We start from the raw sequence: 23124 nt of genomic DNA on the forward strand, positions 1-23124 counted from the left end.
GAGTCATCCAGCTGTTGGCTGGCCTTACCTTTTAGTTTCTTCAGGCCCTTGGCCAGTCTTGCTGTCCCTTCACCCCACACATTTAGCCTCTGACTTGAACTCTGTCACTCAAGAGGGAACATTAGAAAACCCACACTTCTGAGTCATGCTCTTTATTTTGTGGCCTAAGGAGGTAAAGATGCGGTGAGGAGCTTTTAGGGACCATCATGCCGGAGCCTCTTTATTGCCTAGCAAAAGCCTTAAATGTTAATGTGAAACCTCGGTATTGATTGGCTGATTCTTGATTCTTCCTCTATTTATATTACTCACTGGTTATATTAAATTAAACATAGGAAGGTCCACTTAAGATGACTTTGCAGCATGGGCAATGGGACTTTATCACAAAAAGACCAAAAGAGAGCAGTCACTTTTAGTTGTGGCTTAGCTAGAGAAGACAATTGATGAGCAGACTGGCTCAGCAGAAGTCTGGAGGTTCTCAGAAGGAGCCAGAAAGAAGGACTTTCTTTCTAAAAGTCCTTATCTACCTCCTCTATGAGAGTCCTGGTGTATGGTGTGGTGGAGCCTGGGAACAAGAGCAACAACTTCTATATTGGCTGACTCTAAGCATGGTGGTTGTCTCATAGGAGCAGCTGTTGGGTGGAGTTCTGGGACTATTAATCCCACTCAGTTTGTGTAAGTGATATCTGGTCATGTAAGATGCAGAATCAACAACAGACAGCCTCGCTGTAGTAGTACAGGATTTAGAATCTTGGTTAATTTTGATCATCTTAACCCAGTATTCGAAGTTAATCTAGATGAGAGTTTTGATTAGGGTGCCATAAAGAGCTTCAGTTTTTATTGAGTCACTGTTCAAAGTTTAGAAAGATGCTGAAGCTGGGTATGGTGGTATATACCCTCAGAGGTGGACACAGGATGGTTGTGTGTTCAAGGCCAACTTGAGCTACATAGCAAAGTATTGTCTCAAAAATATCAAAGCTGGGCATGTAGATATGGTAAAGCACTTGCAAAGACATAGGGGAAAAAACCCAACAACAATTAAAAGATTTGACCCCTGGTTAAAATGGGGCTGGCAAAGGCAGTGAAATAGTTAATGTGTCCGCCTCCCTTACAGGTTTCCCCAGATATGCTTACTGGCTGTACAATGGATAATTGTCAGCTCTTGTTGTGCAGATGCTGTTGCAGATGGAGTCCTGTACCTGCATGCATAGCAAATGAATTCGACTGGCAATCCCCTTTATAAAGCATAAATATGTAATTTGTTCAGCTGTTGTAATTAAATATGTATGTGTGAAACAGCCACCATTCAGGTCATTAATGATGCGCCATGCCAAATTAGAGCTTACAGACAGTAATGTACATTGTGGTACAATGAGGGAATTGCAAATAACATAGCTAAGCCTCTGCTGGTAAAGGATGCATTCAGAGGCTTTCAAAGGAATATTTACATCTGTAACATAATTTTTATTTAGAAGATACATTTTATTCAGTGTAAAAGTCTCTTAAGATAGTATTGCTTTCTTCACCAGTTTAGTTTTATTGTTTTAGCATTTTACCATACAAATGCCACATTTTATTAGCCATGCTGCTTGTGATGAGTCTTAAGTATCTACTTACATCTAAGGCAGCAGCTACCCTTGCGTCCTCTCTTCACCATTGTGGTTGAATGGATCCTATCATAGCACATCGGAACATACTGCTTATTTCACTAAATTAAAGAGAACCTCATAATATTTCAACCATAATCCCCACTGATAGGTAAACAAACATAGTAAACAGCATGTTTATTTCCATAGAAATAGGGATGGGAAAAATGCAGTTATCAAAATAGAAACAAATAAGAGTGGTAAATTTGCCCCTAGTGTTTTAATTCCCAGTGAATTACTTGTGAATCCGAAGAATTTCCTAAGAAAAGTGTCAGCCATGGGTCAGAATGATTGCTTTTCAAATTTTAAAACTCGAGAGTTCATAAAATAAAAAAAAATTATTTATTGCTCTATCCTTTCACTCTTTGGTTTTAGGTTACGTTCTTTGAAAGTGTTTGATCTGCCATTTAAATACATTAAAACTATTTTTACTTTCAATTCTTTCTGCATTTGTATTTTGTTTGCTACAGACAATCTATTTTTATCATGCATGTTGTTTTGACGGTTCATGCTGAGACTACAAGAGCTGACCATCTCGACCTTTCCGTCCAGTAGGGCAGTGGGAGGAAACATCTCAGAGCTAATTCTGTCTTGTTCACAGCTGGGAACAGAGCATTCCTCTGTGACCCCCTTGCACAGGATTCTCAGGGATCACTTGAAAGCTGGACTCAATGCTAAATCCTGGGCTTCTAAGGTTCAATACAGACAAATTTAAGTGGACCATTTGGTTGAGAATCGCAGGAGGGCAATATAGTTGTTAAAAGCTTCATGAACATTTGAAAATGGAATTACTCAACAAATTATTTTAGTTTTGTAATGAAATCAAATTTAGAAGTTTCCTTAAGCCTAGGATGGTTAATCAAGATTTGAGCTCTTGAGGAATTTTCAAAACTAATCCTGTATATTGTGTAGGATATAAACTTTTTGTTTTCAATGAATAGCAAATGTTTTAGTTCACCAAATGCATATTTTATTTTAAAAAATGAAAACCTAACAGCAGAGTTAGGTATGGTGGCACATGCCTTTGGTCCCAGCACTTGGGAGGCAGAGACAGTGGGATCTCTGTGAGTTCAAGGCCAGCCTGTCTACAGAGTGAATTCTAGGACAGCCAAGGTTATCACACAAAGAAACCCTGTCTCAAAAAAAAAAAAAAAAAACAACAATAGCAAAACAAAAACAACAAAACAACAACAACATCCCTAACAGCAGTTTGTTTTACCTAAATTATTGTGACATAAAATCAAAATAATTTAAAACTTTTCATATCTTTATATTTCTAAATTTTTTTGTACTTTTAAAAAATATCTTTTCAGTTCAGCTAAATATATTTCCTTTGCAATGCTAAGGAAAAGTGTGATTCATGAACTGTTTATTTAGACTGGACTATAAAGATGACAATGATCAAAAGTTCATAATGTACTTCAGTTGTATTAAGAATCCCCTCCCCCATATAGAAACTGTTGGAAAACGGCCTTGTCAGCTACATGCTTAATATGACCCATGAGTTCATTACTTTCTGAAGATTTTCTTGATGATCCTTTTTCATTTAGTTTCTTTATCCCCGTTAGAGATCTTAATCTTTGGATGACCAGTTTTATTATTTCTATATGTTTTAGAACTATTCTAGTTTGGGGTGAGGCATTTTGAAGGGTGTATGACTTTGCAATATCTTAACCAGCTGTAGAAATATATACATGGGAAACTGAGGCAAGAGAATCCTAAGATTGAAACTTGTCTTGGCTCCAGAGTGAATTCAAGACCAGAATGAGCAGTCTACTTTTTAATATACCTAATCTCAAAAAACAAACAAATACCAGCCTGGATATAGTTCAGTAGTAGCCAGTTGATTAATGTGTGCAAGGCTCTGGGTTCAAGCTCTTATCTTTCAAAATAAATAAATTGAGTTTAGATACCTTTCAAAGGTTTCTTTTTTTTTCCCCTTGAATGTTTAAAAAAAAAAGCTTAAAATTCACCAGATGATGATTAAAGACCTCTATTACAGAACACTTAGTAATGGGAATTGGGAGACATGCAGATAGCCTTACCCTGAACCTGAAAAGGGAGAAACATACAAAAAGGCTAGAGATCCTACTTGGGTAACTTGAAGAAGCATCCACTTGTTTTGCTGGAGTGGTAAGAGTTAAGAGCATGGTTTAGGATTATTTGGGCTGCTTGCTCTGGAGGAACACATGGGAAACCACCAGCAAGTCTTCTGGTCTTGTATTAAAGAACGTAGCCTTTCCTGAAGGGGTAGGAATACCCCAGTGGTCAGTGGCTAGTGGCCTGGTGCTTTCTGATATTGCCATAGGCAGGCCTGGCCAATCAGATGTGCTCATTTGTTGGCTGTTGTTCCTTTGGCCATCACCGCAGTAAACACTTTCCCTTGAATGTTGGTTTTCTGTTGTGTCTGGCAGCCACATAGGGCTTGAACTTCAGCCAGAGGCAAATATTTATACACCAGAGTGTGCAATGTTCAACTGGTCAGGCCTGAGAGGAAGAGAGCTCCTTCATGCCTTCGGCCAAAGGGGAATTATCTATTTTTCCTTCCTTCCCGCTGTGCCCTGCAGAGGTAGGACCTTACTGGAAGCCTTCGGTGCAGATGCCTGTGCTTTGTGAAGGGAGGACACCCTCCTGACATTTCTGCCTGCTCCTTTAATTCTCCTTGCAAAGTTTACAGTTAGTATTTTCCCTGGAACGCTGTCAAGCCTGAGACAGCCCAAATGTATGCCGAGCTGTGAAATCGAGCCGGAGAGAAGCAAGTTTGTGAGAAATCTGTTTCTACTCAAATCCGTGAGCTTCATTAAAACACAAGCAGAGAAACAAAAACAAAAACAAGGAACTCAAGGGGCCGTGGCCGGCTGGGCCCCCGGCGCCATTTCACGACCTGTGAGGCGACGACGCAGCCGTACATGGCGCCGTGTTTACCCGCCGCAGCCAATCAGCGCGCCGTGCCAAGCCACGTGACGTGCCACGAGGGCAGCACAGCCATTTCCTTGTTCTGAAAAAGCTTGCTTCCTCCGCAGAGTTCTTTGCCTTGCGCTGCATGCCAAATGTGCCTGCAGAATGTGTCTAGTGGACTGGCATTTCTCCACAAAGTTATTTCAGCAGGTAAAAAGTCTCTGCGCACTTGAGCTCGGAGCATTCTTTATGTAAAATGGATTTCCCTTCTTGGCCAGAGGCCAAGGGCACGGCGCACTGGCTGGGTGAGAAGAGCGCTTCTCTGCTGAGAAACTGGTGGACCGACACACTCTTAATTTTTTGGCTTCTGACCAAACAAGCTAGATGAATGCCAAAATTCAACAAAATAACACATTATTGTGTGATAGGAGCCATGCTCCAAGAGAGCAGGAACTCAGAGGAACTTCACACTGGCTCCCCACCCCTCCCCCTTTTGTTTTTTGGCTTTATTTTCTTAAAAAATAAAATAAAATAAAAGCATTGTCACTTTGGGGAGCTTTTGTAGGAATATGGCTAAATGGGACCTAGAGAGTCGGGCTTTTAGCAATAAACTTGAAGGAAGGAACTGAAAGAAAACAAGAGCTTAAAATTACGTTCATGAACTTTTCCCAGACAGAACACACAGTTCTCTTGACTTCGCGGAGCTGCGTTTAACCCTACAGACTCCGTAGATGTGTCTGAGTTGAAAGCTGAAGGACTTGGCATTAAAGTGAGAATTCTGTGAGATATAGCTACATTGTACAGATTTCAAAATAGAAGGAGAACTACAAATGTCAAATGCGGAGTTTTAGCTTTCCCAAACCAAAGACTGGTGAAAATCTCATGCTTTGTTATGGTTTTTGTACCCTGCCCCCTCCATCTGACTTTGTAAGTGAATTGAGTCTGTTCTTCCTTGCTTGACTCCATAAGCAAGTCTTGAAAGGCCTGTGCCTCAGTTCCCACATACTCACCTTGAGGACATTCAAGGAGAGAATCAAGATTCTTCCAGTCTATAAAAATGTTAGAAGCTAAGCTTGAAAAATAAAACAGTAAACAAACAAACAAACAAACAATTAGAATCAAATATCCATTTTGCTCATTCACACAGCACCCAGCCTAGCAATCTAAAGAATTACAGTAGTTTCTGCCATTCCTTTGCTTACAATGCTTAGTGTTTCCCAGTGTGTTGAGAATAAACTTCAAGCTGGTGGCCAGGGCCTGCCCTACAAGATCTGGCATCTGCACCACCTCTCTAGCCTCACTTTATCCTGTTGATTCTTCCATGCTTGAGCCTTGCAGGTCTCCGTTTGAGGTCAGGACTCTGCCAGTCCCTTTTCTATGTGTTGTTTGCCTGTAATGATTTTCCTCCCTTTTCTTTTGGGTGATACATTCTTGCCTTTCAGTTCTCGGCTCAGATGATATCTCTATAAAGGAGAAATCTGAGGTTGGCAATCATGCTTTTCTATGGAACATTTCTTAGGAAAATCCAAAATGCCCCTGCTAATTTGTTCAATTACTTACATTTTTTACTGTTGCCTCCATGTCTGTCCTACAAGGACAGAAAATCATAGATATCCTCTTCTGTGTTTTTATATTGTATCTAATCACATAGGGAATAAAATGTTGGTCAAGTTGGGATATTCCAAAATATATCAGTTTACCTTCAGTTTCACTGAAGAATCCAATATATTACCAGCCCCCAGAAGACCATTATTATAGCATGTATACCTTGATAAGCATCTAGTTCTCCTTATAAGTACATGCTGATCCAGAGAGGAGGAAGGCTTGGAGGTCAGTCTGCCTGTACTGGAGGCAGCATTGACTAACCATGACAATACAGTTGGTTGATTAGCTAGTATAAATTTCAGTTTTCTCATCTAAAAAGTGAAATTTAAAAATATTTCCAATATCATAGGATTATTTCCATTACTGTTGCATATGATTTAGATTAATTGACCTGTTAAGAAAAATATATTATTTAGAGATAGAGACAAAATACAATCAGCAATACAATACAATAATACCTGTGTTATTCTAATGCATCAGACCCTAAGCAGTTTTACTGCCAATGTCCTTCCCATTTTTTTAAGGAAGGAACTAAGGCAAAGAAAAAGTAACTGGCAGGACATAGATTGGATACATATTAAATATCAGAGCAGGATCTCATGTATTCTCCTCCCCCACCCCCTGGAATATGTACTCTTTATATCTGGTCACTCTAGAGTCTAGTGAAGCAGTATATAGCTCTCGTTAGAAGCTGAAAAGGACTCCGAAGAGCTGACATACTGGTAACATGTCAGCTGCAATAGTAACTTAATAGAAGGGTTAAATGAGACGATTCAAGTAGAATGCTTAACTTATTGCCTAACAAATGGCAAACAACTAACAAATGTGTGGTATTCCAACAACCACTACTATTATTACTCTGTCATAGTGAAATGAGACTCGTGACCTTCATGACTAGCCTGAGTCCCTCTCCCTGTGTTAGCATCTTCACTGAGCTATCTACCTTTAAGGAAACTGATCCATTACCTGGAAAGGAATCATTGTGGAGCTGTCTCTGTAACTGACATTCTGCCTTAGTAATTTAATAATTACCGCCCTCCCTGCTTTGTATTTCAACTTAGGAATTGATGTGTCTGTGAGGCAGTTTGTTTTTCCACGTGAGGAACTGTGACAATGGCATAGAGGGATGCTCTACTCAGACTCAGTGTTCCACCCACTCCCTAGGTGATGTCAGATACAAGCCTCAGAAAGATCTGTTTTTCCATTGAGGCTGTGCCACACACCACCCTGTCTGTCCCTGCTTACCCATAGAAGTTCCGATTGGCCCCAACGTGCCTCCAAGTTGCCTTCCTGTGAAGCAGGATGTTTACAAGTATTTAATAGTGTTCTTGCCTTCAGGACTTCAGAAGCCTATAGTATCCTCATTTCCCATGGCTGTGTGCCCAGTGTCAGTGCAAGCCCACCACTGTCCCTGTAGCCTGAGTTCATGGTTGAGGAGATCTGAGTGTGGTGGACCATGCCTTTGCCTGTGCAGGGTTAGGCAGAAGCAGGGCTATGCAAGGAGTCTAAATGTCTGACTCTGCTACTCGACTTCCTGGAGGACTTGGTGCCTCGAAATGGTGGGTCTGGTTTGGCCTGTTGGTGAACTGAAGCAGTTAGCTTTCTCTGGATGCTTCCTTACGTAACGGTCTTTTCAGTTTCAGAAAAGGAAGAACACAATCCGCCAAAGCACCCAGAATTATAGCAGATGAATAGCCGGGAGTAGTTGAACAAAGTGTCTATTGTGTGCTGTGCTGCAGAGCAAGATATATACAGGGAACTGAGACCAGGATACAGGGGACTTCTTTTCTCCTTTCTTTTCTATTTTCGTTTGAAACAATTTTGCTTTCCTTGTAGAAGTTGTTCCTTGCTCTTGGTTCTTCATTCAGAATAACATAGTCATCTGGATGCATGTCCTGACCCTACCAAGAAAATACTGTTTGCTTCAATGCAAATTATTTAACTGTGTGAAGTGGAGAGTTTAGGTAAATTTTGTAAATTAATCTTTGGTACTTATGGCAGATAAAAAAGCCTGTTGTTCTGAGGCTGTGATTAGCCACTTGATGTATCTGAACACTTCCTTCTTCAACAACCATTGCAGGCACTATTTTACTATTAACTGTTGCTATAATACCTAGCTTGCATTTTCCCAAGTTACATTCATTACTTAAGGCTATACTTAGATGAGTCTGAGTTCAATTCAAAGTCCTGTTTGCCCAATTCCATCTGCGGTAAATTAGGTTATGGTTAGTATTTTAAACCTGTAAAATGCCTATTTCATAGACATAGTAGTGTTCAGTTCATAGGCTTATTGTACTATAAAGAAAAGTGCCCATCTTGGTGCTTCTTAGAAATCTAAGGCACCATGGCTGGTCAGAATATCAGGCTAATAAAGAACCAAACAGGTATTGTGTTCAAATCAAAGTGCCAGAGTCAAAAAGTGTAGCAAGGTGAGGGGTTGAGGAGGAGAGTGGCCAGATAGAGGTCAGTCAGGGGCCTTCAGACCACAGAGGAGACAGAAGGCAAAGCAGGCTAAGCTTCCCAACCTGGAAGTTAAAGCATGAGCTACGTTTGACCTTTATCCAGTATCTCCTGTCTTCTCTTTGCCTGGGCAGCACAAGCACCTGGGAGGCAGGTGCAGAGTGCTGGCTTCAAAGTGTGGCTCTAAGAAGAGCCACTAGTTGTTACTCCAGTAGTCACATAAATAGATCCATAAGCCAGTGAGATCACCACCAAACCTTAGTTCTGTACACTCCATTTCCTGTTCAGGAGAGACATCCTGTGCTTTACTATCTAATGATAGAAAGGCTAATAGTGTTAGGGTGCCAAGCCTCAGGTATGGGCTAAACACTGGCTGATGGATGGAGAGGGCTTGGGACACATCTTGTGTTCTGGACACTTCAACTCACATTTCTATTTTAGGATAAGAGAAAATACCACACATTGCTATTTCTGATTGCAGTGCTGTATAATTTTAATTATGGTGATATTAATTCAATCAATTTAATGAAATGAATGCTATGAACTAACTATAATAGCATTATTGAATGGTGGTGCTTTGTAGCAGACAGCAGCAGTCTAAGCCTCATAAGTTTTCAATAGTTATCTCATTTAACTCTCATACTGTCACTTGAGTATAGTACAGTTATTCCTCATTTCGCTGGCCAAGGGATTGGTACCAGGCAGGTGAACCCAGAGGTCAGTCTCAGGGGCTACATGATTTTATTTACATCAGAACAAGTTCCATTCCTATGGTATTTCCAACTAATCTTTTAAAAGAATAAGATGTATCTTTTACCATATGTAATATATATATACACATATATATATTTGTTATATATGTGTCTTATATACTTATATATATTTATTATATATAAGTATGTGTTTATATAGAGACATATGCGCATGAGTTCAGTTGCCCACAGAGGCCAGAGAAGTTGGATCCCTCTAGAGCTGGAAATATAAATGACTACTGATAAATGTGCAGAAAATTGAATTCCAGCCTCTGGAAGAGCAATATGTTCTCGTAAAAGCTGAACCATCACCCCAGCCCCTCAGCTAATGAATTCTTAGCACTAGAACACTGGGTATTCCCCAGATGACTACTATTTATGACTGCTGCTATTGTGCTAGGTGTAACCCGTGCTTGGAGACCAGGTCTTTTCCCAAACCGGGCTGCTGTGAATTGGGATGTGAAGTACCTTGTCTTTACTTTCTCAGTCCTTTGCTTATAGACACACATACACATCTCACCCCATTTTATTGATGCCTTAAAAGAATGACTCATTTTAAATGTATAGGAGTAGGGGAGTGGTAGTCTCAGGGTAGGTTGTAAACTCTAGCATTTGGACATCTCTAGATGGAACTGAAGAAGTGTGTGCCTACTGAACATCTCGATTTTAGAGAATATGCTTTTTGGAATTAGAATCTGTAAGGTATCAGAACCCAGACATATGAATTGAAGACCACAGACATCAAGTGTCTTTTGCTCACCTGGCACTCACAGATACCTAAAGCTTGGATTGAATTCATTGCTGTTCCCAGCTCTGTCATGCATGTGTTTTGTTTTCCTGTGAGTACTAAACTCCTCTGGTAGTTTTGTGATTGAGGTTTGGTAGCCTTAATGATCTGGTACAGTAAACAACCAAGTTTGTGCCAAAAATTTTCCAGGACCAGACATGGGTTTTGACACTATAATAAATTAAAAAGAAAGATGTTGGCAATGAAAATGAGGATTTTTTTTTATAAAAAAGCAAGCAAGAGAAGTCTACTTGTAAATTTCAGGCATGTTTTCCTAGTACTTCAGCTCAGTGTGGCAATGCTTAGCTACATTAATCTGTTACTGGGGAACTTCAGAAAGAATGTTGGGCCCAGCCATTAAGAGATTGGTGACCCCCTCCCTTGAGCATTATTGAAATTTGACAACATTCTCAGAGTCCCCTTTTTCTTTTAAGGATTTGGCTATCAAAAATACGGGTAAGTGAAAGGAACCAGGACAAACTAATGACCAAGTGAATAGTAGTGTTTCAAGTCACAGGTTGCTATGATACAGCTCCACTGTGACCTGGATGGATAAGTGCTCAGTGGGATTTGCTTTCTGGAGATTCTGGGTGACTCCTCTACCAATTCTGCACGTCTCAGGCCTGGTTGGTTGGCCGCCTCCTCTTCCCAGCAGCATCACTTACTCTAGTTCTGAGAAACAGCTTCCTCCCATTACAGGCCCCAATTCAATTAGGCAGGGGACATGCTGAAGGTTTGGGTGTGCATCAGCTTCTGGTGTGCAGACAGTGGCTGAGTTTGGAAATCTTGGTGAGGATCTTGTGATGTCGTGGCCTAGGTTCTTGCAGTCTGGTGGCTCATCCCATTAGTCTCCTGTCTTCCAAATGGGTGTAGTGGTGCTTGTGTCTTCAGTCATAGTATTGGTGACAAGGAAGCCATGTGGTTTCCCCCAGATGCCAGGAAATCCTTATTCTCTCCTTGGAGTTGAGTTTGCCCCACAGGGGCCCCTTCCCTTTTTTCCAAACCATGACTTAAAACTTAAAAAAAAATGGACTGGAGACGCTTTAAAGGATATTAAAAATAGCCCAACAAAAAACTTCCTTCTCTTTCTTTAGCCCGCTAAACTCCCTAATTTTAGGCCACCATGTAGAACTGGGCCTTTATTGAGTTTTGAAATATCAGAATAAGGAGGTATTTGTGAGTGTTTTTGATTGCCTTTACTGAAAATGCTGAGGTGATTCGGAGGCTCGTTCAAGGAGTCAGTTCTGTTACGTCACCATGGGAATACATTTTGTTTAGCATCTCAAAGAATTGTTGCTCATCTTCACAGGCCCTTGTCTGTCTGTGTACCTGCCTTTGATCTGCTTTTCCAAATTTGAACATTTCTAATGCTCACTCCTGAAAACTCTTCTTCACATCCTTAAAATACTCTGACATTTTCCAGATTAGCCTAGCACAGAGTTCCAAACAGACAGAAACTGCCAGAATCCTCTCATGTGGGAGGGGGACTGCTGTTTATCATTGAATGTGCCTCCAAGACCTACCGACGTTGGCAGGTGGCCAATGCCTTTGGTTTGGACCAATTTATGAAGTGTTTGTGTGCTTATGAAAAATTTTATCTCTGCTATTCAGAACAGTGGGACCTAGAACAGACCCCAAAAACGTAATAAATATGGAAAGAAACTTTTCTGTTATTTTTTTAATCACTGAATACTACAAGGACCTTTGTTATGTATGTATGTATGTATTTACACATTTATGTACTTTAATTTTGGTTTCTAATTTTACCATATTGACAATCTCTCCAGTAAAGTTAGCACTGCAGTCATTAGACTCTACTCTGTCTGGTGTTTTTCTTCTCCTTCAGGCCCATTTCCCTTTCCACAAAAGGAGGGATGTCTCTTGAGTTAGCCACAACAGGACGGTATCTTCCAATAGCTAGGTAGAACTAGAGTCAATAGCACAGTGCACAGTAAGTGTCTTGGTGTTTCTCTTCAAACGCTTTATGTGTTAGCTGTAGTCAAAAGACAAAGGATCATTTGAGTCTGGATGGTATGGAAACAGGACATTTTCTAAATAGGCTACAAACCTCCTGGATCCTAGAAAAAGTAGTTAACACATTGGACAGCTAACACATTTGCTTTTAAAATGAATACTTTCCCTTTAAAGTTTTTTTTCATCGTGTTTTATGGCCTTTTGTGGAAATAGCAAAAGGTAAGCATCCTGGCATGACAGATTGATATTCTAATGCAGTGCTCTCACCTACACCATCTTATGCTTCATTCAGGGCATTGTCTATATACATTCAAAGTGAACTTAACTTTTGACCCAATTAACTGATTGGTCTGATAGATTTAATTAAAATGAAGGAGTGCTTGTGTAGAGAGGAGCAGCATTAGTATAATGTGGTCGTGAAGATTAACACGATTGATTTGATTTGATAATTAGTTAATTTGATTAACAATATAATTTTGCATCTGGCAGATATCTGGGTTCAGGTCCTCACTAGCTAGCTGGGTGCCCTTGATCTTAAACTTTGAGTCTGATTTCCCCATTTCCTTCCTTAAAGCACTGTAAAGATGTCTACCTCATACAGCTGCTGTGAAGATTTTGAAATATATCATGTAGAATGCTCAGCACAATACTTGACACTTTGGTGGTGGACAATCATATCTATCGATATGTTCCAGAATAGACATTCTGTGTGTTCTCTGAAAGATACATGTCACCGATGGCTGATTCTTTTTCTCCAGTGAGTAGTCAGTTTCTTTTCTAAAACACAAGTGGGGCAGCTACCATATTCTTCATGTTTTATCCACTGTTTTGAAGTTGGGTCAAACCTGTCTTTATTGTTCAGGCCTAGTTTAGGCCATAATAATAGTTCCTCTAATTAATTAATGAGTTGACTTTTACAGTGATGTGTCAAATGCTGTAAGGTACATCTATAGCTCCAGTAGTTCTTATATGAATGCTAGTAATGGGCATACAAGCTTAATATTTCACAGAAAGAATTCAGAAATGAAGAGACCTCAGGCCCCACCCTAGAGACAAAGACGATCCTTTCTGCAGCAAGCAGGAAGAAGACAGACCTGAGCCAGCGCCCTTCCAGCTATCACATGCTGATCACTTTTCTTCTTAATTAAAAGTGCCCTATTCCTGACCTCTCACTGGCAGGCTACTCAGAGCTCTGAATTTCTAGAGTTCTCAAAGCTATTGAACAAATGCACAACATTAGTCTAGACCCTCCAACTGTATAGAGTCCCATTCAGTTTCAAAGATACCTGGGCAAGTCTAGCCTGAGACCCAGCACAAAGCCCTGTGAGTGTGTTCTTTCTCAGGTCAAGGTTCTTTTTCTGTAGCTTCCTGGTGAGTCAATGCTGACCCCCCTGCCTCTTGTTGCGTGTTTCTCCGACTTTACCCACCACAGTTCAAATAGTAATAACCAGGAATCCATATGTAAAGATTTCTAATTAACTCACTGATGTGAACATGTGCAGAAATTCCAGACATTTGTTTACAGCTTTTTTTTTCTATTGTATTTCATGGGATGTTGATTTTGTTCCATTAAAAATTCCTTTGTCAAAAGCATCTAATGACACATTAAACCAGTCACCCACTTGATAGTTCCTGTCACATTAGCCAGGCAATACAGTGAAGTGTGACACAAAGATTGTTTCACCTCACTTTTAGTTTTCTTGAGTTGAGTCCTTTGGATTTCAAGGTTTAGTAAGGAATTTATTCCTGTGAACAGTTTTGTTCTGGTGACCATTTTAGTCCAGTGTTCTCTGTATGTTGTCCTGTTTTCCACTTTATTCACATTGTATCCTTAAAAGTTATGATAGTTTAAAATATACTTTTGATCTATATTCATTTTATTGATGCCTAAATTGTGTTTGAGAGATTTACTTTGCCACCAGATACATGAGTCCTTTTATCTAATGTTACTTTACCTAGCAGAGAAGGATGCTTATCCACTATAAGATATCCTAACACATTTTTCATCCTTTGACATATATAATAAAAATGTACACTTCGTTAACAATAGACTTTTAAAACCACAAGAAATACTTCCTCTGAAGGATACTTCTTCTTAGTGTTATTGTAGACTCCACAGATTTCAGCTTTTATTAGCTTAGTCATGGAATTAGGGATAGAAGGTGTGTTTATAAAGAGTTTGGAGAGCTATTCTAAGAAAATTATAGCGACAGTCTGATTTTTAAATCCTAGAATTGAAAACTAGTACTTTAGATGTGATATCAATAGAATCTAAGAATGTTATAAACTTCCTTATCCTGGCAAAACTGGATGCCTCTCGGCATCATAACCTGAATTATCTAGTGAATTCCTGTGTCATGGCTGTGAACCACTTATTCAAGGTAAAGGAATCCTCAATGGAAGACATTAAAAGATGGCTTGAGATGAACGTGCAGTGTGTCTGGAGTTGGACAGATGCTTGCATGTGGCTTCTCTGCTGTTCTTACAGGAGCATCTAGCCATACTTCTCAGGGAGAACTGCTCTGAAAGGTAGAGGAGATAACCAGAGGTCATGCTCTTTGCACCAACCTGCTTTGTACTTAAGGATAACTATATACACATGCATATTTGCTTTCCAAACCAGTTACTGGGCTTACAGCTGAGGGGAGTGTGTGTGTGTGTCTGTGTGTGTGTGTCTGTGTGTGTGTGTGTGTCGGTGTGTGTGTGTGTGTGTGTGTGTGTGTATTTGGTTGTCTGTGTTGTCCAGCAATGTTGTCTAAAACATGAAATTTCTAATGTTTATCTTCAGTATGTTTTGCTTCTTTTCAGAGCTTAACTTCAAGTAGAATGTGTTGTGACTCTATTTTCTGCCTCTTTATAACAATACTGATAGGAAAAATAAAGTAAAATAGATTGCACTGCTTATAACTGGGGCAGGAGGTGAGGGAAAGCAGCACAATTCTTGCTTTTAATCCTGTTGGTCTATATTGAATTTCTGCTCCAGTGATAAGTCTATCTTAAATTCACTCAGAGATTTGGACTGCAGGAGAGCCTGGGGAGCTGCTAATATTTAGAGTATTCCAGAAGCATTGCATGGCTTGATGGTTAGAAACTCAAATTTCCAGAAACAGAGGACCAGCATGGCCTATTCACTACAGTAGTCCTGTGCCATCAAAGACAACACGGCAGGAATCCATTATGTAGAAAAGGACCCAAAGAGTTAGTGGCACTGTTAATACTGCACAGTGTGGCCGAGACGCTCCTGGTGGTTCTAGGCTTGCCTGGAAACAGCACACCCAAACCCTTCCCACTTTACACACAGTAAATAGTCGGACAGGAACAGGCAGAGGGGCATGGGAGAACTCCAAGGCAATTCATTAACCCATTTCGAGACATTCTCAGGCAGCTTACTGAGCTTCAGAGGTCAAACTGACCACTAATAATTCATCACAGAGGAGAAATTCTGAGAAGAAAAAGTTAACAAACTTTTTAATACTTAACGAGTTGTCTTAAAAATGTTTTAGTTCCGTACCTCACTCACCTGATTCACTGACGTGTGCCGCCTACTTTTAAATCACATTTGGCAGTATAAAAAGAGCCGTATTCCTTTACACTTTGGAACAGGTAACAGAGGTTGTTTGTTTGTTTGTTTGTTTGTTTGTTTCTCCTTGTGCCACAGAGAGCACATGCTGCAGGGACTAGCATGAGACTCCCAGGGCCACCAAAGGTCAATGGCTGTGCTGTTATGAACACGGTCCAGCCTGGACTCTGATCCTGGGATCAGGTTTTAATCTTGTTCATTTCTTCTCATCTTTGTTCCTGCGTATGTCTGAGCTGCAGCGGTGGCCCTCTACACACAGTGTCTGTAAATGGCAGAATGGCCGTGCAGGGTAGCAGGGGATGTTGGCAGCACACTTTCCAGGCACCTAGCGCACAAGCAGAGAACTTCGCTTCTGCCAACTGTGACTTCAGAACCCAGGTCTGTTCCTGAACCTGGACACCCAGCTGTCAGCATGTTGCCATATGTCACCAGCACATGGCACCCTAATTAAAATTTCAAATTGCATGCATTTGTGTTTGCTGGCTGGCTTGCTTCAAAGGCAGGGACCTCACCACCCCAGAATCTCCTTGCTTCTCTCTGAAGTATTATTGCCCGCCATGCTTAGGAATGGGTTGGAAAACGGCCTTTCCCAGGGAGGAGAAAAACACTACTCTCAAATTCTCTCACCTCCTCTTTGGAAGTAAAACTACTTACTATCTTAAGGAAGGAGGGTGGGTGTGAAGATTCATGGCTGGTGCCCTTGACTAGGATTCTGACAAGCAGCCATGTGGCTCCTGGTCCCATTCCATTCTGGCTCACACACATTACTCCAGTCTGGGCTCTGTCTTCTCAGCTGAAAAGTGACTATTACTGCCCCTTAAGCATAGTATACAAAAAAGGGGTTTAATTTGAGATGTAGTTGTGTTTTAAGAGGAGACAGCCTGAAGGTGTGTCTCTTCCTGCCCTCTCTTTTAGTGCACACCTACTATTAGATGTTTAAATTGGAAATTTTATAAAGGAATTCAATTGAGGCCTTAGAGAAAATACCAGGAAAAGAACCCCAAAGAAATAGATTTCTGTATACAAATCCAGGAAGATACGTTGTGGGTTGCCAGGATCCTCTGTAAATTGTTATCAGTTATTGAATACTTGTAGAACGCTAAGGAAAATTCAGAGAAGTGTGACTGTGAGCAGGTCCCATTCAGTTCTTAGCCTCCACTGTTGCACATGGCTGCCTATAGCCTCATTTGAGACATGAGCATTCTGTGGCTGACTTGAAGCAGAATTTTCTGAGCAATATTTAGCATAGAGCAAAATGAAATTTGAACCCACATCTGTCTGATTAAAGCTTGCACCTCATATTATTTGCCTCATGGGAAAAGGATGCTAAGTGTTTTGTTTGTGTGTGTGTGTGTGTGTGTGTGTGTGTGTGTGTCTATTTAGTTTTTTGCTTGTTTTAATCATAGCTTCTAAGACAGGTGATGTCTTCCCTAAATATGTATTTTTGTATGGAAAGGCTGAGAACCTTATCCAAATAATCAGACCCAGAAGTTTTTCAGATATTGTATTTTTTTTTAACTCTTGGGTGATTTGCACTTATGTGATGAGATATCTTGAGGGATATAACTCAAGTCTAATCAAACTTCTCAATAATTTATGTTTTTAAAATTTATAATAGTTTTATTTATGGTGGGACACACACACACACACATATATATATATCGTACAGACTATTTTAGTGTCTTTAATGCAAATTATATTGGCTACAGCTAAATGTGAAATCAGATGTGGAATTTTCCACTCGTGATTTTATCTCTATTGATACATAGAAAGTTTGATAATTTGTAGCATTTCAATTTTTGAATTTTAGGTTTAGGAATACTCATTCCATGTACATTTTGGTACAGGCACAAATCCTTTTTAAAAAAATTGAACTAGAGTTATATAACTAATTGCATGTGGAACTTGAGTGGTGACAATGGGTATTTTCAACTTTACCCAGGCTGGAAACATACTGTCTCATCCAAAATTTATACCTGTGGCTTATTTAGTTATTATTATTTTTAATGAGGTCTTATTATATTGCCCAGGCTGACCTCGAAATCCTGGACTCCAACTATGCTCCTGTTTCAGCCTCCTGAGATGCTGAGACTGTCAGTATGTGTCACCATGGCGGCTTTACCTCTGGCTTACTTTAAATCTCTGATGCATGAGGACATTTTTGTTATAATGGCTTCTATGGCCCATCAAGTGTGTGCTGTGCAGCATATTGACTTGTCACTTTGTGGTTAATAATAGTAAGGACACACACCCACGTAAGCTGAATGTCTGTGGTCTTCATCCTCCCTGCTAAGAGTCAGGTTGGTATAGGAAGCCTCAAGGTCAGCTGTGTTTCCCTCTCCAGAGCCCACTTGAGGCTTCGGACCCCAACTGCCCTTTTATTACCACTGCAGTCTTGAACAACCATCATAATTTTTCTTGGATGCAGTTTTCTTATTTGTATGAGAAGGATCAAAGTATGGGTTAATTTATATAATGCACTTAGAGTGTTTCTCTTGGAACACTAGTAGAATCCAATGGATGTTGGCTAAAAATTAACTGCAAAGGGCTGGAGACATAACTTAGTGCCAGACTACTTACCTGTTATATACAAGGACCAGTAGCATACACACAAAAAATAAATGAATAAGATTAACCATCACATTTTATACCTCATAGGGAAAAAAGATATTCTCCCCCACCCTCCCAGATAAGATTAATTGATCCATTCTACTGGAAATACTGATGTTTGAACCATTGACCTTTTTTTATAGCCTCTGACTTACTAAAATGAATCTCCTTTATGATTTGGTGTGTTCGTTAGCAGTTGCTAGGTAAGCTTCTGCTATGAAATGGAATCTCTAAAATAAATAGTATCATAAAGTTCATGGTAGTAATCGCAGTGGGTAGACAAAACACGCCAACTTCATTATATTTCAACAAGTGCATATCCAGTCCAGTGGATTATCACAGCCATATAATTATTCGTATACACACCTTGAAGTATTGACAGAAAGAGTTAAGGAAAACTAAACACAAAATCCCAGCACCCTCCAAAACTTAGTAGTATATAGTGCTTATGGCAATAATTTGAACAGTGGCCACATGGATGAGAGAAGCCAGCAATGGTGTCCAGGCTGCCTATCTTAGAACCAGACAAATTGTCTTCAGACTTAGCAACGTGAGGCAGTCCTATCACCTATAAACGTTTCTAATCATGTGTAGATCAGATTTCTATTAAGCTCATATTTACTCTGTAAAGCTTCTGAGATAAACAACGAAGTGTGAAAAGAAAAGCAACTACTGTATTTTATGTAAATTTCCAATGGAAATTATATCATAAATCACAATGTGTGGTAAGATTTCAAATTATTTCTTATGTTTGACTTTTATTTATCAGTACCCTGAGTACCATACACACTGACAGCCTAAAGAATCAGTATCTTTTACTGCCTCTCCAGAGCATCCTTGCTGATAACTTTTGGAAGGCGCATCATGATAATTTCAGTTGATGTATCCTCCCCTGCCTGCATCCCTGTCTGCAGAGAGAACAAATAACCCAGTAACCGACTTGTTTCTTTCTTCCACCAAGTATTAAGAAGTAGTGCTTTTTCTCATATTCAAAGAGATAAATTTGCTTGACTCTTTTGTGTTTTATACATCATAGTAAGAAAAACATAATCTGATGGAAGCTTAGGGAAAACTCTTAAAATAGTGGTTGCCAGCCAAGATTCCTGACTCAAAAACCAGGGAGGAGAGAGATGGAAAGGAGAGGGGAAAGAAAGAAGAAAGAGAAGCAAGTAGTAAAAACTGTTTAATGTAGTATCGGCTGCCAAGAGTATTTGGTACAGTTGCACACAGACTTCATGAGGAAGCACTGTAAGAAACATGATCTAATGAGAATGCATTTATAAGAGCAGTGTCGAGTCATTAGGCAAAGGGGAACAGTGGTGTCTAGATCTCCTTCCATAACAAAGTTTAATGAGTTTCTGCACAGAGGATTTTAGGTTAAAGATTTGTCTGATAGTAAGTGTGAATAGAAATGCAGCTAGAAATGTAAACTATTGTCTTGCTCCAGGATCAATTTCACAGCTAAGTGTGTTCTATGGAACACTTGAGTATTGAGCTGGTGAGAGGGCACAGTGAGTAAAGTCTTTGCTACCCACATGATGACCTGAGTTCCATCCCTGGAACCCACATGGTGGAAGGAGACAACTGACTTCTGTAAGTTGTCTGCTGACCTCCATACATGCACCATGATGCGTGTGTATACTTGTGCATGCTCACATAATACCCAGGTATTGGTATTTATGAATGGTGGTTTTAATGAATGACTCTCACATCTAAGATAATCTGTTTAAGAAATGAACTCCAATATCTTACATTTGTTATGGGGACTTGAGCAGCCCCATCTTCCATGGACTGTCTTTTTGGGGAAGATGTTAACTCAGGACTCACATAGCACCCAGAGCATGTCAATTGCCCAGTGTTCCAAAATAGCAAGTGTGGATGGAGACTTCATTTTCTTGCCTTGTTTTCTAGTTCTGGTAAAATGGAACTTAACTATTCCCTCCCTACATAATAAACTTGTGGTCTTAAACTGTATCAGTGATGTTTTGTTTTGTTTTGTTTTGTTTTTCAAGACAGGGTTTTTCTGTATACCTGGCTGTCCTGGAACTTACTCTGTAGAGCAGGCTGACCTCGAACTCAGAAATCCGCCTGCCTCTGCCTCCCAAGTGCTGGGACTAAAGGCGTGTGCCACCAATGCCTGGCATCAGTGATCTTTTAAGTGAATTATAAGTAGACAAAAAGGAAAGAAGACACAGTGGTGACATTGGGGAAGACTAATAAAATAACTGACCTTATTCTCATGTTTTTAATGGGCCAGTTCCTAGCATCATTTTAGAGATCACAACTGCCTCTTAACTCTGGCGTCAGCAAGAATTTGATACTTCCTTTTGGCCTCCATGGGCACCTCTATACATGATACACGCACACATAGACACACACACACACACACACACACACACACACACACACACACACAGAGAGAGAGAGAGAGAGTGAGAGAGAGAGAGAGAGAGAGAGAGAAATCGAGAGTCTGTCCGTGTAAACCTCATCTGGAAGAGTTTGTAGGAGGTGGACATTGTTTAAGGCTTATTTGTTCTCATTCTACCAAAAGTATGCTCATGAAATTTGTTATGAACGATCTGTTATTAGCATAGATATTCTGTCATTCCAGGTAGTTCAAGAGTATTTTAATGGCCATAATTAAATTTTAAAGTGACATGGTTGTAGATATTATAAGTTGTCTGGTCATTCTGTGATTCATGTGCAAAGAACACGTTGTTATTCTTGTGTTTTATTTATCACTCTTTATTTATATAAAAAATTGCATTTGCACAAGAGAAGAATTAGCAGGATGTAAAATAAAAGAAAATGAAAGTTGCTGATGGGGAGAATATTTTAAATGTCTTTTAGGACGTGGGTGAAAGAGCTTTGCTTAAGATTTCACCATATGCTAACTATAACGCAGCACTTCAACTTATTTACCGCTAGTGCTTCGTGTAAGTCACGTCATTCTGAAAGCCATGGAAACTGCACATTTGTGCATTAACCTATGTAAACAACAAGAACTGGTCATCCATCCAATTGTTGCTTCACTTATTTTGAATTACAGTGCAATTTTGTGGAGGGTGAAGTGGGGATTACACAATATAGTGATTTCCTGTTAACACCTACATTTTTTGCTGATCAAGCAAGGTCTGTTGGTATGAGAGCTTAACCTTTATTTTATTTCAAAATGTGTTTTTTATTCTTAGTTCTGCTGGTGCCTGTGGTTTCACTTTTCTCTGTGAGCCACATGTTAAAACCTGCCCTGTCGAAATGAAGGAGTCAAGCCCTGGAGAAGACATTATAGGCAAACGCTATATTGGAAAGAGCTCAAGAAACTTTTGAGCCTATCAATGATACTATAAAGGGAAATGCATGGGTGCTGACACCTTAGGTGCCCGAAGTACAGAGCAGAGGCAAAGCACAGAGGTCCACAAGAGAATTTACCCACTCCATGCTATAAAACAGAAACGCCTGTGTCCAGTGTGGATGCCTCCTTTCTCTGGGCTCTTCTGCTGGGCTGCCCAGTACATCCCACTTAGCCTTCACGATGCCCCAGATATTTTATGGAACAAGAAGGGGAATGCCTGCTCATCTGTCCATCCTTCCTCGGTTAGCCTACTGCTTTCTCTTCCTTTTGCCATCACACATGGCTTACGTTGCCTTATGCTAGCGACGTCTGGCTTCCATGGTAGTCAGTTGTGTGTGAATTCATCTCTACCAGGCTGTGTTTTCTTGAACACTGGGACCATGTTTTCTTAGTGCTTCTGACAGCTCTTTGTAACAGTGAATGCTCAATAACTGGTATTCAGACTGACTTAAAGAAAAAAAAGAGAAAGAAACAGAAGGAAAAATGTAATTTTGGTAGGATCCAGGTCTTTTAATGGTTATTGGACATTTAGAAAAATGTTTTGACCATTTACCAGGCTCCAGTTGGGCCACTTGGCAGTGAAACCTGTGTTAGGGTAGTCTTTTAAGGGTGCACACTTGCTGTGGACTGAGAATTCCCACTTCGACAAGAGAGCCCTCAGTTTTGCCCTGATGTTTTGCCCCTACCACTATATATCCTAGGAGTTGTTTGCTGACACCACACACCCACGTTTCTAAGGTGAACTGGAGTGGGGGCTCTTCTCTGTCTGGACTGCCCTAGTAATGTGCTATCTGCTTTTCTGCTGCCATCCTTGAAGAGGGTCTGATAGAGAGGAGCTCCTCATTACTCAGCTGTCTTAGGTTCTCGATTCCACAAGGGCTAAAAAGATCAAAATTAAAATTGGGTTTTGATGGGTGAACAAGGTCCAGTCGTCTGGGGGACTAGAAATTACTCAAGTTGCTTCACATCCAGTTTCTAGAAAGCAGTTCTGGAATATAGAATTTTCTATGCACAGTCTCATCCATGCATCTATTTGTAGTTAGAGTATTCGTGTAAGATAATTCTGACATATGACATAGCAGGAGGACGTTCTAGGGGAAAATAATAAGAGGTCTTTCTGTGCAATCCTGGATGGGTAAGCTTCAGGGTGTGTGGCTTCATCTTCATTCCTTAGAAGGCAAAGGAGTAAAAAGGCACTAACATCTGGTTTCATCTCTAGCTCTGAGTGTCTGTGCTATATTTGCTATAGCTCACTGTGGCCCTTGAGTTGATGTGGTTACTGAAGATAAAGAAGCTATTTGGAGACTGGACACTGACCTTGACTTTGGTAGAACAAACCCAGCTGCTTCTCTTTCTTCCCATCCATCCTGTTGCTGTGTGAACATTCTTCTGACATATGCTCAGCGATGCTGCAAACATTTAGGCCAAGCTTTTTTCTCTTTTATAATTTGCTCAGTCCATCA

At 40.2% G+C, this 23124-nt stretch overlaps 1 protein-coding gene and 1 long non-coding RNA gene across 10 annotated transcripts in view; one reads left to right on the top strand and one right to left on the bottom strand.

Annotated features, from left to right (window-relative positions):
• The window catches only part of Gm19417, a 28170-nt gene extending 23608 nt beyond the window's left edge, over positions 1–4562 (bottom strand). Inside the window, exon 1 of the long non-coding RNA XR_376437.4 lies at positions 3736–4562. This is a non-coding gene — a long non-coding RNA (predicted gene, 19417). The remainder of the gene's footprint in view (positions 1–3735) is intronic.
• Positions 1–23124, top strand: part of Nfia (nuclear factor I/A) — a 540811-nt gene that overhangs the window by 286382 nt on the left and 231305 nt on the right. The gene's annotated exons all lie outside the window — the stretch shown is intronic.

Source organism: Mus musculus, chromosome 4 (assembly GCF_000001635.26).
Source record: "Mus musculus strain C57BL/6J chromosome 4, GRCm38.p6 C57BL/6J".
In the NCBI taxonomy this organism is placed as follows: Eukaryota; Metazoa; Chordata; class Mammalia; order Rodentia; family Muridae; genus Mus; species Mus musculus.